The following is a 15,520-nucleotide window of genomic DNA, read 5'->3' on the forward strand; positions in this document are numbered from 1 at the left end:
GAAAAAAATCTTAGCAAGAGCTAAGCTTGACCTGGGCAGTTCCCATTACTAATCCCAAGGGTTCTGAGTAAGGCAAAGGATTTCTGAGGAAGAAAAAAATGTTAGGAAGATGCCAGCCAGCATGCTTCAAAGCAATTCTTACCAGGAATTTCTCTGATTTCTTTTTCAACTAGCCCACCCAACGTGCACAAGGGTCCCTCTACCAGATTATCTTGAAAGACAAAGGATTTCCTTCTCCTATCTCTTAACCAAACGGTCTACTGATGAGCTGACAGAGTCCATATTTGCAACACATAATAAATGTTTCCTTGGGTAAAAAGGATTAGTAACTCTGACATTATAAGCAAAGGAGCGAATTAGGGATTCATTTGGAATTTGGTTAATCATTCCGTGGAGGGAATGGCATTAATTCCAGGGCTTGAGGCTTAATGTCCCCAAGTAACTACTAGCCTATTAATTACAGGAATATAGGATGCTTTTACACATAATACATCCTGATATTGGTCCCTCGGTAAATCTGGAGGCTCTCATCTTGGAAACTGCCATGATTGACAAATTGGCCATGGTCAATATCAAAATTACAAAGTAAATAGGGGATTAAGAAGGCAAAAAAAAAAATAAACATGGTATCAATTATATTTTTTTAAAGCATAGAAAAGTTTGAGAAAGTAGCAAGGTCTTTTTCTTTCATTTATGTTACTAAATTCCTTATGCACTGTTGACTGAAAACAAAAATGCATAATGTCAGAGCTGTGAGTTAAGTTTTATTTGGGGCAAAATGAGGACTATAGCCCGGGAGACAGCATTTCAGAGAGCTCTGAGAAGCCGCTCCAAAGAGGTAGGGGGGAAGGTCAGTATATAGGTGATTTTGGTGAAGGGGGAGTACATACAATCAAGCACATATTTTTTGCAGAAGGTTTCTGCTAGTCTTGTGAAGGTTACGGCCAATCACGAGGAGCCGACATCACCATGAAGGATTTTAGTGCTTTTCTAGATAAGAGGAGATGCAAGCATTGGGCTCATAAAATCTTCTCCTGAGAGTATCTAACTAATCCGAAGACCTGTTCTGCCAGTTTTTCCCAGAGCACGGAGTGCCTCATTCCTGATCTCCACCCTGAGCTCCTTTCAGGAGGTGTTGAAGGTCAGCGGCTTCAGCGGCTCATAATTTAATCCTTGTAGAGGTAGATGGCAAGTGCCAATTTGTAGTTGGCAGTACAAAAGCAATACATGCTTATAACAAGTCGAGAAAATTGAAGCTTTGTAAAGATAGTTCATAGTCTTTCTCTCCATGCTTCTTCTAATCCCACTATCCGAAAAAAACAATATTAAGTTTTATAAGTATTCTCCCACAACTTTCTTTATGCATACATACAAGTAAATATATCATACAATACATGATTATGGTATATAGGTTATAGGATTTTATTTTAACAAAACTACTGTAATCATTACTCCGCAGATTACATTATTTCATTTAATAATAATATCATGGATTTCCCTATAGATGTAATGCAATCTTTTTTAACAGCTGCATAATCTTCAATAGTATGAATGAACATAATTCATTCAACCATTTAGATTTTTCAGATAATTATTATTCCATTACAAACCATGCTGGAATAACATGTTTATACATACCCTTACTTTACTGGTAGTTTGATTTCTGTAGACAAGATTCTCCAAAATGGAATTTCTGGATCAAAGGGTATGCACATATTCAATTTTAATAGATACCACTAGATGACTTTAAAAGATTATAACAATTTAATCCTCCATCAGCAATGAGGATCGTGTCCATTTCCTGCCACCCTTGCCAGTGCTGGATGCTATAAATCTTCTAAATGTTTGCCAATCTAATAGGCAGAAATTGAAATTTCCATCATTTGATTTCCATTTACCTGCCTACTCGAGAGTCTGAGCGTATTTTCGTATTTTATTGACCACTTATATATTTCCTTTTCTGTGAATTGCCTTTTCATAGCTTTATCTAATCTATCTATCAGGTTGTTTGTCTTTTCCATATCCATGTGAAGGCACTCAGTTTATTAGGGATATAACACTTTGTCTGTCTTAGGCATGGAAAATAACTTTCCCTAAACTATCATCTTTTTTTTTTTTTTTCACTCTGTGTATAGTGTTTTGAGCCATACAGAAATCTTTATTTGTATGTAGTCAGAACTGTAAATCTTTTTTTAAATGGCTTTTGGATTTTTTTTTTCAAATGAACTTTAGAAGCAGCTTATCAAATTCTCTTTAAATAAACTCTTTTGAGCTAACTGGGATTGCATTGAATTTATATGTTAATTGAAGAGAAACGACCTCTTCACAGTAATAATTGTGCTTTCCACCCAGGAGTGGTATGATTTTGACTGTATTTAGATTTTCTTTTATTTCCTTCAATAATGTTTAGTAGTTTTTCTTTATTCAGGTCTCAGATGTATATTGTTTTGTTTATTCTTGAGCATTTATGATTTATTTCACAATTGTGAATTGCATCTTTTTTTCATCTCCAGTTTGTAGGGAAGGAAACTTGTGTTTGGAGGCAGTAGAGCCCACTGGTAAAGGCCAGGGACTTTGGACTCCGTTCTCTGGATTTGAGACCCAGATTTTCCCCTCACTGGCTCTGTGCATTTAGGTAAGTTAACTCTTCTCTGGGCATGTTTCTTCACCTGTGAAATGGGGCTGAGAAGTTTGTTGTGATGTTTCAGTAAGATAATAACATCACATCTTCAGTACAGACTCTAGAACAGAGCTGTCATTAAATGATAACAAAGATATTACAGACCTTTTATCATACATCTTAACTCTCATTGGTTTTGATTCTCTTGGCTTTTCTAGGTAGAAAACCATATACTCTTCTAGTAACAATGACCCATCTTTATCTTTCCAGTGTTTACATATTTATTTCTTTCACTGTCTATTACACTGGCTGAGACCTCCATTCCAGAGCTGAATTGGAGTGGTGAGAGCCGGCATCCACGTCTTGGTCCTGACTCTAAGGTAAATGCTTCTACTTTTTCTGTGTATGATGGTCAGCCTATATTTCTGATAAATAGTCATCATATCTTATAGGCATTAAGTTATTGTCATATTCTCTTATAATCTTTATTTCTGTTCTGTCTGTAGCTAAGTCCTCGTTTTCATTTACAATATCAGTTTTAAATTCCCTCTATCATTATTGATAAATGTTTTTGCATTTTAACAGTCTCTTTGAGAATCATTTGACTTTGATGACTGCCTTTTTGGAGATTTGTTTTCTGCTCTTATCTCTATTTCCTTCTATTTTCTTTGAGTTTGTTTTTTTTTACCCCCCAACTCTTAAGTTGGATCCTTGGCTCTCTAATTTATCAATCTTATTTTCTTTTGTATTGATTGCATTCCCTAGTCTCTTCTTATTCATTTTTTTAGTTTACAATCATACATGGATACTTTAATAGAGCCTGAGGTTAATAATAATTTCTACCTTATCCATCCTTCTATTTTAAATGTATTTGTATTAGTCACTCATTTTTTAAACCATTTTTTTAATTGAAGTATAGTTATTTTACAACGTTGTGATAGTTTCAGGTGTACAGCAAAGTGATTCAGTTATACTGAATATATATATATATATATGTATATATATATATATATATATATATATATATATATATATATATATATATTCAGATTCTTTTCCCTTGTAGGTTATTACACGATACTGACTATAGTTCCCTGTGCTATACAGTAGTAGGTCCTTGCTGTTTATTTATTCTATATATAGTAGTGTGTATAGGTTAATCCCAAATTCCTAATTATCTCTCTAAGTACTTATACAATTTTATTTACATTTAATCAACTCATGAGAAAACTTTACCATTGACCAACCTCCCATTATGAAAGTTTCTTTTTCCAGAAACTCTAGATGTCTGACTTTCCAATTTGAATAAAAACCTAATTTAAAAATTAAAATAAAAAAATAATAAAAAATTAAAATAAATAAATGTTATTATTTAGTTTTTAGTTTCAGTTTTTAGCAAGTTGATTTACTTATCCATGTATTTACCAGTTTCTTTGCTCACTGTTTATTCTGTTTTTTCTTTCTTTTCTTTTTACTGAAATATAATTCACGTGTCATATAATTCAGTCATTTAATGTGTACAATTCAGTGGCTTTTAGTGTATTCAGAGTTGTGCAACCAACACTATGATCAATTTTAGAACATTTCAACACCCCAAACAGAAATCCTGTACACATTAGCAGTCATTTCCCCCAAACCCCCAGCTCTAAACAACCACTAAAACAATTTCTGTCTTTAGATTTGCCTGTTCTAGACATTTCATATAAATGGAATCATGTAATACGTGGTCTTTTGTGACTGGCTTCCTTCATCTCATATCATGTTTTCAGTGTTCATCTATGTTGTAGCATGATTCAGCACTTCATTCTTTTTTACTCTCAAATAATACTCCATTGTATAGATATATCACATTTTTTTATCCATTCATCAGTCAGTTGGCATTTGGGTTGTTTCTGTCTTTTGGCTGTTATACATAATGTTGCCGTGAACATTCATGTATACGTTTCTGTTGGGCATATTGTCCATTTTCTTGGATATAAACATAGGAGTGGAATTGCTGGGTCACATAGTAACTTTATATTTAATCTTTTGAGGAACTGCCAGACTCTTTTCCAACATGGCTGCACCATTTTTCATTCCCACCAGCAGTGTATGGGATTCCAATTTACCCACATCCTCACCAACTCTTGTTATCTGTCTTGGTTATAGTCATCTTAGCAGATATGAAGTGGTATCTCATTGTGTCACTATCCGTTCTGTTTCACAGTTCTTCTCCTGGGAGTACATTATTTAAAACATCATTGAAGATCCATTAATAGTACACTCTTCCAGTTTCTGATGGTCTAGATTGCCTTTATTTTTTCCATGGTTCATGTTGGAGCTTAGCTGGGGGTAAGGGTATACTCTGATGTATTCCACTGTCTTTTTGACTTCCATTACTGCAGTTGAGAAGTGTGCTATATAGTATTCCTTTGAAGATATCCTGGCTTCTCTCTGATTAATTTTAAGGTTTCTTTCCCTTTGATCTATGCAATGCATGAAAATTCCCCAAGTATTGATTTACTTTGATTTATTGTGCTTGCTACGATTTGTGCTGCTAAAAGCTAAGAAATCATATGTTTCTTCAACTCTAGGAAATTCTCAGCCCTATTCCTTGTATTATAGTCTCCACCTCACTCCTTCTGTTCTCTTCTCCAGAACTGATACTAAACATACGTTGATCTCTCTTAACCTATCACCTAAGTCTTCCACCTCTTTATATTTACCAGCCATTCAGGATAATTTCCTCAGATTTTTTTTTCCAGTTTACTAATTTATTTGTGTTAAAATTTTTTATATCAATGACTATACTTTCCTTTTCTAAGAGATCTATTTGATTCTTTGTCAAATATTCCTGGACTTATTCTTTTTTTCATTTTCTTGTTCTTTTCTCACTCTTAATCCCTTTTTAATATGTAATTAAAAACATATGAAACATATGTAATTCAGAGTGTTTTTCTGCTAATTCTATGATCTGAATTCCTTGGGAGTCTAATTCTGTAATATTTCTTTCTTGTATTAGTCACTCATTTTTTAAACCATTTCTTAAATTGAAGTATAGTTATTTTACAATGTGATAGTTTCAGGTGTACAGCAAAGTGATTCAGTTATACTGAATATATATATATATATATATATATATATATATGTTCAGATTCTTTTCCCTTGTAGGTTATTACAAGATACTGACTATAGTTCCCTGTGCTATACAGTAGTAGGTCCTTGCTGTTTATTTATTCTATATATAGTAGTGTGTATAGGTTAATCCCAAATTCCTAAATTATCTCCCCTCCCTGAACCCACCCCCACTATCCCCTCTGGTAACCAAAAGTTTGTTTTCTATGTCTGTGAGTCTATTTCTGTTCTGTTAATAAGTTCATTTGTATCATTTTTTTAGATTCCACATATAAGTGATATCGTATGATATTTGTCTTTCTTTGTCTGACTTACTTCACTTAATATGACGATCTCCAGGTCCATTTATGTTACTGCAAATGGCATTATTTCATTCTTTTTTATGGCTGAGTAATATTCCATTGTATATACATACACATCTTCTTTATCCATTCAACTGTCAGTGGACATTTAGGTTGCTTCCATGTCTTGGGTATTGTAAATAGTGCTTCAATGAACATTGGGGTGCCTGTATCTTTTTGAATTAGAGTTTTCTCCTGATATATGCCCAGGAGTGGGATTGCAGAATCATATGGTAAGTCTACTTTTAGTTTTTTGAGGAACCTCCATACCGTTCTCCATAGTGGCTGCACCAATTTACATTCCCACCAACAGTGTAGGAGGGTTACTTTTTCTACGCACCCTCTCCAGCATTTATTATTTGTAGACTTTTTATAATGGCCATTCTGATGGGTCTGAGGTGATACCTCATTGTAGTTTTGATTTGCATTTCTCTAATAATTAGTGATATTGAGCATCTTTTCATGTGCTTGTTTGCCATCTGTATGTCTTCTTTGGCGAAATGTCTATCTAGATCTTCTGCCCATTTTTTGATTGGGTTGTTTGGTTTTTTATGCTGTTAAGCTGTATGAGCTGTTTGTATATTTTGGAAAGTAATCCCTTGTCAGAGCATCATTTGCAAATATTTTCTCCCAGTCTGTAGGTTGTCTTTTTGTTTTGTTTATGGTTTCCTTTGCTATACAAAAGCTTTTAAGTTTCATTAGGTCCCATTTGTTTAGTCATACATTTTTTTTCACTCTCATGTGCTGTAATATCGGGTTGAGAGCTCTCAAATAACCAAAGCCAAAAGGTTAACATTAAAAACTGGTCATAGTTGGGCAATACCTCTGGGGTCCCTGGCAAAATAAATACCAGGAAAGACTCTCTAAACTTGGGCTGTAAAGAAGTACCACAAATAAAGCATCTAACTCATGATTCCTTCCTTTTTCTCATCTCTCACACCCAATCCTTACCTAGGCCTGAGGGACCACTACAACCATCTACTTACTTGTTGCCCTGCTTCCTCTCTGACCCTTCACCAAACCATTCTGTACCGATAATCAGAGTGTTTTAAAGCTGTGCATCACATCATGTAACTACCTTGTTTAAAAATCTTTAGTGACCTCCCACTGCTCTTAATATAATATTCAAACTTTCTGCCTGTTGTACAAGGCCACACATGTTCTGACTCCTGCCCATCTTCTACCTACTTCTTCTCCTGCATGTCTCAACACTATTCACAAAGCTGTAGCCACATTGGCCTCCTTTATCTTCCATGAAGCCAACAAACATGAGGGGGCTGCCACCTGGGATGAACAGTAGGGAAGAAGAGAGTGGAGAGATGAGGACATCTTGCTAACATCATCAAGACCCTGGATCAAATCTTTCCTGGAGTCCACTTTATCACTGGACTTTGCAATAATGTCTCATTCCTTTTCCCTTTTCATTCCTTTCCTTCCACCAGCCACCCTCACCCCCCCACCATTTTCTGGTAAGTTGGGGTCTTGATGTGTAAGGAACTGCTATGTCACTTTATTGACCATTTCCCAGAGGCTTTTGGAGAAATGTTATAGCCAAAAGCTGTCTTTACAGAGACTTTGATTCTATTACAGGGTCCAGCAAAATTTGAAGAAGAGCTATTCTTGATATATCCTTGGAGAATTCATATTTCCCAATATTCAAGGAGCAATCAAATATGACGTTTCTGGAATTTAATGTGGCAATGGTTTTCTCAGTTTGCAATACCTTTTGATAGGTTCCACACATTTTCCTACTTCACCATCCTTGGACATTCACTTTTACTTAACTCAACGACATTTAACAAACACAAGGCACTCCCATTCAACATTACTTCATGTAACATTTCCACTGGCCCAAACCATTGGTAAGACAATTTTTTTCATGACCAACCAAACATTCTGGTAAATTCCAAATATTTGCCACATTCTTTGAACCCAAAACATAGCCAAACAAATCAGAAAAAAATAATGAAGTTTGTCACGTTCAATAATAAAAACCTTCTAATTGACAAAATTGCTTCAACACACGTTATTGCATTAAGCTCTAACGACAATGCTACAGTCCTGAAATGCACAGAGTATAAAGATCATCCTGGCTTTACAGCGGATGGGATGAGAGTGAGGAAAATGGAACAAACACCTACTGAGCAACTGCTCTGTGCAAAGCATCATCACATAAGAAGCTTAGGCATGTTATCTGCTCTAATCATCTCAAAAAGTTCAGTGTCTTCACCAAATCACACAGTAGTTGCCAGAGGCAGGACACAGACCTGGTCTGCAGAGCTTTCTCTGCTGCAACTTGCCTCTTCAACTCAACATCCACGGAAGCCTCTTGTCTACACAAAGCTATGGGCTGAAGATGATTTATTCTTCAGGAGCTCATTACCGTCTTCATTTTCTCATAGCTGCCCACAGACTTCTCTGACTTGTGTCTTTGGCTTCATATGATTGGTACTGAGTTTGACACTTCATTATTTTCAAATGACAGAACAATCAGCTCTTAAGACAGTGTAGTTTGGACAAAGTAAGCAGTTCTTAAAATCCAGTTGCTTATTAATAGCAGATCTTCCCATCAGAACTCTTTAATATTGTAGCCTTGGGCACAGATCCTAGGGGTTTACAGCTTCTTTAGGACAGAAGTATGCGAATACTGTGCCTCATGTTAAACCAAAACATCTCCTTAGAGACAGAGATATTTGTATAACGTAAGCATGATCTAAGAGTCTTAGGATGGAGTTTGAGATTCAAAGTGAGATTTATTAACTAAAAGGCAAAACACTCATACAGTACTTATCTGCCAGGCACTATATGCTTTACAAATATTAAATCATTTATATTATTAGGATTCGGGTTTAAGGACCTTAGCTCAGTCATCATTCTCAGCTGTAAGCAACAAAGGTAATCCCGTAATTAAAGAAAAATTGAGTGTTCACAGCTGGGTTGGGAAGGCTGGAGAACTAGGCTAAAGGTTAAGCATCCTGGAAACTGCCAAAGTCACGCCAACAACTGGCCTGATAGGAGATCACCGTGGTTGATGCGGCCCCTGCCAAGCCCTTAAACCACACCTTGGGCCACCAGGATCTCCATCGTGCAGCCACCAGAAAACCACCCCTGCTACAAGGCTGCTTCCTCTTGAGAGGGGGGGAGGTGTGGAACACAAGACCCTCTACACAGAGCCTGGGTCCTGATGTTGTTCTCCGCCCAAAATATCAAGCCGGTGTGGCTGATTGGCAACTTCCGGTCACATGCTCGTGTCCCAGAAGCAAAGCCCCCAGTAATCACTGTCACCCTCGACCCCTACCGGGGTCCCAGGCAACTGTGATTGTCTGCACTCACCCCAGAGTATCCCCATGCCCAATGGAAGGGGACAGTATATAGCAAACACAAGGACATGCCAAGAGGGAGACCACGGAAGAAAAGCTTTTTTCCTGCTTTTCAAATAAGCACTCTACATTTTCATTTGACATGGCCCCGCAAGCTACCTAGCTGGTCCTGCTTCCTACTTCTTTCTGTGCCCCATACCCCAGGTATTCTCAGCCAGAGTGGTTCTTTTAAGTGTGAGTCTTATCTCGTTCATCTGTTCAAAACTCTTACAATACAGTTACCAAACCAGGGCTGGCTGCCGGATGATGTACATAGAAGCCAATACTATGGCACTGGCTTTCAAGAGAAAAGAACTTTATTGCGAAGTTGACTGACAAGGAGGCAAGAGGCAGGACTCAATCTGTCTCCTCGATGCAGGCTTAGAGGTGAAATTTAAGGGGTTAGGGGAATTTCAAACTTGGAAGCCCATCAGCTAGTCTCCAATCAGTTCATATAAGCTACTGGTGTTGTTGGAAGTCAGCTTTTCCTTATGAAAGGACTTCTCGCTTAGTAAAGGGAGGGGGAGAAAGAGGGGGGTGGTTCCCATCTTTCACATGCTCAGTGCTGGCTCTGTAAAATAACTCCAGGCTTGATTAATCAACAACCTCTTTTAAGGAAGTAAAACCATTTTAGGCTGATCAGTGTTTTAATGTTTTGTTTCAATACCTTCCCAACTCATTCAGAGCAGAAGTCGATCTCCTCCCATGGCCCACGAGGCCCAGCTCCACCTGCCCTCTCTGCACCCCGTCACCGCTCCAGGCTCACTGCTCCCCACCTGGCTCACTTGTCCTGAAGCTCTCTCAGGGACTTGGCCCTTCCTTCTCCCTGCAAAACCCTCTTGGCTTTGCTCCTTCTTGCCTCTGCCCAGCGTATCCTTCCTTCCCCAGCCACCCTTCATACAATAGCAACTCCAGTCTGTCTACCATATTCCTGATCCCTTATCCTGCTTTATTTTGGAGATAGCGTTCATCACCATCTGACATACTCTATGTTTTATTTTCCAGCTTTCTCCCTAGAATATAAGCTCCATGAAGCCAGGGACTTTGTCTCTTTGTTCACTGCTCCATTGCTAGCACCAAAAATGGTGTCCAGCACATAGTGGATGTGAGGCCAGAGCCAGGTTTTGTGGGACCTGAAGCCTATTATACTTGGGGGAAGGGGAGCTCTTGAGAAAAAAGGTACAAAACTGCAAATATAAAATTAGACATGAACCGTGTCAAAGTCAACATTCTGGTTTTGATATTCCACTACAGTTTCATAAGATGTTGCCATGGGGGAAAAAAGGAAGTATAGAATTTCTATATTTATATAATCTCTCTATAAAGGAAATACAGAATCTCTCTGCTGTATTTCTTACAACTGCATGTGAATCTACAATGATCTCAAAATTAAAAGTTTAATTAAAAACTAGATATGTAAGTAAATATTTATTTAGAATGAGAAAAGATATTACAATAAATTAAAATAATAAAAACCCAACAAATGCCACATGCATCACTACAGCTACAAACATATTTCTATTCATCGACTCCCTAGCCAGCCTCTGTAATACTTTTCCCTACATTTTTGTCTACATATACTTTGATCACCTCTTCATATGATAATTCTTTGTAATATCTCTTTCTACAGAGACAAGAGAAAAATATCAATTTTCCCTCTAGTGTTGCTGATTGAATTTAGTTTGGAAAAGTTTCTTTAAAATTTGAAACTTACCTTTGGTAGTGTCATGTCAATGTTCAGGATTGTTGTCAAGTTTATGAAAATATCAATTTCTTGCATGTGTGAGTCATAATATGGTGGGCTTTCAAGTTTTCTTGTACAGTGACTAACTTTATATACTCTTTAACGACCATCCTCAACCAACCTGGCATTGATGTCCTCACTGGAGTGAGTAGGTATGGGTTTTATGTTATCTCTGTGTCAATATTTCATGAGCAACAAATGAGTAAGAACCTGTGTGGAGAGGGTTGAGCGGGGTCATTTCAGGGTCAAGCATGTGCTAAGGCCATGGAATCCAGTTTGCACAGAGGATGGTGTGTAAGAAAGACAACAGGGGGTGATAAGTCAAGGGAAGTGTGTTGAAACTAGAAACGGAGGGAGAATTAGCATCACATGCCAGCAAGTGTCAGGGAAGGGGGTGGGCATCTAAGTTAAAGAATCCAAGGTCAGTTGACTGGCCACCAAGAAAGAGAAAGTCATAGGGTATAGTGTTAATATCAATTAGCAGGAGAGTCGAACATTTGCCACTTGGCCTATCATGAACCCTTGGGAGCAAGAACTTAGCTGCACACATAAACATATCCCACTACCCTCAAACCAAGTAAATCCCCAACTTAACTTCCTCCTAAGCAGCTCTCAAATTTCCCCGGCTTGCTTCTAAACTCACCCGACACAAGAGGAAGTGGTGTGACAAGAGGGGATGTTGAGTAGAAAGCAACAGGCATCTTAACCAATAGTGGTTAAAATATGTTACACTTGCAAATTTTACAAAATCATGTGAGCACGTCAACAAGTTGGCAGGACCCCTCCCAGGGACTTGGAAGAAGACGGGCAATGAGGGGCCCTCCAGCTTAAGCATCTCTAGCTTCCTGCTAAATCTGACTTTGCAGGCCCTTAATAAATACTTCTCAAATAAAGGAGTGCATGCATAGGTAAGGGCTTGGACTTAAGGTCTGTAAGTTCGTGTGCCCGACGCACAGTGAGGCCAAACAAGTTGAAACGTCGGAGTTTGGAGCAGAGAAAAGTTTATTGCAGGGCCCTGCAAGGAGATGGGTGGCTCATGCCCTAAAAGCCCCGAGCTCCCCGAAGGGTGTCGGCAAAGCATTTTTAAAAGCCAGGTGAGGGAGGGGGGTCGCAGGGTATGGGATCAGCTCGTACACAGTTCTCTGATTGGCTGATGGTGAGGTAACAGGTAGTGTCACGGGGTTAACATTATCAGTCCTTAGGCTCCAGGAGGCCTGGGGGCTATGTGTTCATGGTCATCAGGTAGTTAACCTCTTCCATTTGGTGTGGGTTTTCCACATCTGTACAACAACTCAGGAAATGTGCATCAGATACCGTTATCTGGGTACTTCAGAGAGGAGCTAAAGCAGAGGATATGGGGGAAAGGCCTGTCCTGGGAAGGCCCCATAGGGTCCTGCTCAGTTACATGAGCATTAAACAATGAGCGTATTCCAAGAGTACTTCTGAATTGCACCGATAATTTTTTTAAAGACAAGCTGAGGAACAACAGCCTAAAAGCTTGGCATCAGAAACTGCTGAAAAGCGTGGAAAGCTGGGGTGAAAAGTAAAACCTCTTGGTGAGATATTGAAGGATGAGTCTAGTCCCTGTGGCTGAACTTTTGAACAGCTGCCTCCTAGGAGCCACGCAGGGGAACTTCAGTTTCTCCAGAATCAAAAGAATGTGCTCAAAAATGTCTTTGAAAATAAAAAAGAAATAGAAATTCAGCACATGATAAATGTACATTGAATAACTAAATAAAACGAAAACGGATGGAACAACTGTTTCCAATTGAGAGAGACTCACCTGTCCTTCCTTAGCCTCTTAAGGATTAAAATGAGCCTGGATAACATCAGTCATGTCTGAAGGGTTGTCTGAAAGGAACTCCCAGGTTTGGCTGAAAATTATGCCCTTCTGGTCTTGCAAGGGATTAGGAAGGAATGGCTTACAAACTCCTCTGCCCCTGAAGTAGGTCATTTTTCTGTGGCAGAGCATGTATATTATCTGCCCTCCATCTGTTCCATTTCATTTAGGGACAAGAGGGAGACCGGCAGAAGGAGTTCCAGAAAAGTCGCAGGTACACCCAATTAACGTAAAACCTTCCCAAGAGCTAAGACAGGTGGAAATAAACCAAGACCAATTACAGGAGAACAGGCAGAGGCTATTTATTCAGAGCTTGCAGGAGTAAGGGGGGTTGCCATACCACTTGCTCTGTGCAGAGACGCAAAGGCGGGCGGGGGTAGGAGGGCTTCATGGGGGCAAAAAGGGAAGGAAGGTTCCTGTGTCTTGCTCAGAGGCTGTTGGTCTGAGGAAGCCGAAAGTGGGTAGACTAGAACTGGGGCATCCTGTGTGATGGCTTGGGGGTGCATATTTGCCTCTCTCTGCTTGGTCCCAGGTCAGAAGCAGGGACAAAAATGGGGAAGGTTGGAAGTTTCAGGTCCTGGCCATTTTGGGTTGATGTTTGCAGAAGTTATTATTTAGCTTCCTGGTTTGTCCCTAGAGAGAGAGCAATCGGTCTTCCTACAAGTCTGACTGACAGCAGGCTGGCTTCCCAGGCTGTTTGTGACAGACAAGTGGGGTGGGGTAGGTTTCCTGGGCAGGGGCTTGGGTCTGTGGGTCAGAGCTCTATCTGTACACAAGGCCCGGCCACTGTCTGTTCCTATAGTGTGTCCTGCCATTTGCTGTCAGACGAAGAAACTTTCTGAATAAGTGTATCCACAGTTACAGGAAAACCTAAGAGGGTATTGGTTGTTTTTCTTAGAAAATAACTGTTCACAGCTCCGTGATGGGAGAACTTATTAATTTAAAGGGTAAATCGAAGTGCAGGGGCCAAACTGTGCGTCTTATCACGGGTAATAGGCATGTAGTCAAGTGCCCACACGCCAGGCTGGAAATTGCCCCTTCAATATTTTGAAACTAAAAAAGCACGAAGAGGAGTCATTTCATCCTAAGCCTCCTCAACCTGCTCTGATCTCATCCCCTCAGGAAAAAAATTCGGGAGGGAATGTCCCGTTACCGCGATAGGGCCTGAGAGGTCCTTATTCTGGGCTTGATTCACAGCAATGACCACCTTACAGTCCCCGAAGTGGCTCACAATTGTTTACAGAGAAGGGCTCTCATATATTTTAATCTCAGCCAATTATTTAAGGCAAAACTATCTTTCACTTTAAAAACCCAGCGGGCAGCTTGTAAGCATCGAATAGATTGCACCGGGGGTCCGTTTTCAGGCTCTGTTATGTAAAACCGCCAACATTACTTGCTCTGCTAGTTACGGAAGAAAAAACGTTTGCATTATTCAGCATTTCACACACAAACAACCGAAGCTCAAAGGCATTTTTTTTTTTCTAACATCTTTATTGGAGTATAATTGCTGTTAAGTGATAATGGTGTTAGTTTCTGCTTTATAACAAAGTGAATCAGTTATACATATACATATGTTCCCATATCTCTTCCCTCTTGCGTCTCCCACCCTCCCTATCCCACCCCTCTAGGTGGTCACAAAGGCATTTTTTGACTGTAATCTTGCCTTTCCAAACTTTGCAGCGTCCGTGGGCTCTGTGAAATGGAGTGAGTGGGCCAGACACAGTAATCAGCCCCAGCTGCTAACAATGAATGTCTCCGCAACCCTGGGCAGGGCAGGCAGGGAGACTTCTCCCCTCCTTCCAGAAAGGGCCCATCCGTTAGACAAATCCTTGGCTCCCCGCCAGAAGAGCAGCAAATATGAGTGAAAAATAAGCTTGAAGAAAAAACTCCCAGCTGCCCAGATCAGACCTGTAGCAAGGAGAACCTCCCTTCAGCTTCACGGCCCCTAGAATTGCATCAGCGCAGCCCTGTGCTACATGGCGAAGGAAACCCTTTATGCTGAGCGACTCTTACCCGAATACCCCATAATGACGAGCTAGGGCCTCGATTTCCTTCTTTGTTTTCGAGTAGCTGAACTTCCGCTTCGCACAGCGACTACTGGTCACGCTTCTTCCCGGAAGAGGAAAATGACAAACTAACCAGAGCCAGAGGCATCAATCCCTTCAGCCTCCATCCCTTATCGTGTTTCTTTTTCCTACCAGGCAAGAGCCTGGGAGCTGATTAGCCTGATGGCTCCCAGGAGGCCCCGTTGGAGAACACGTCTTGGGAGACGTGAATGTCCTGTTGAGTCTCTATGTATTTTACAGGAGGTCAGAGTTACAGCTGGCCGTTCCTGATGTGGAGCTGGGAAAGTTAACAGACCAGATCGATAGAGTCCTCGACGCTGTGCTTGTTGATTCTGGAAAGTACCCCCAAAAATATGCGGAAGCTGCATACCAAACCCCAAGGATTTACACGTAACTGAGAAGAAACATGCACTATGAAATATAGGAATTCATTCAT

General features: G+C 39.7%; 1 long non-coding RNA gene across 1 annotated transcript in view; it reads left to right on the forward strand.

Moving 5' to 3' along the window:
• Nucleotides 1–15,520, forward strand: part of LOC137752218 (uncharacterized) — a 70,788-nt gene that overhangs the window by 36,631 nt on the left and 18,637 nt on the right. The window contains exons 3-4 of the long non-coding RNA XR_011071090.1: nt 2,514–2,635; nt 2,891–3,000. This is a non-coding gene — a long non-coding RNA (uncharacterized lncRNA). The remainder of the gene's footprint in view (nt 1–2,513; nt 2,636–2,890; nt 3,001–15,520) is intronic.

This window comes from Eschrichtius robustus, chromosome 18 (assembly GCF_028021215.1).
Source record: "Eschrichtius robustus isolate mEscRob2 chromosome 18, mEscRob2.pri, whole genome shotgun sequence".
Taxonomy (NCBI): Eukaryota; Metazoa; Chordata; class Mammalia; order Artiodactyla; family Eschrichtiidae; genus Eschrichtius; species Eschrichtius robustus.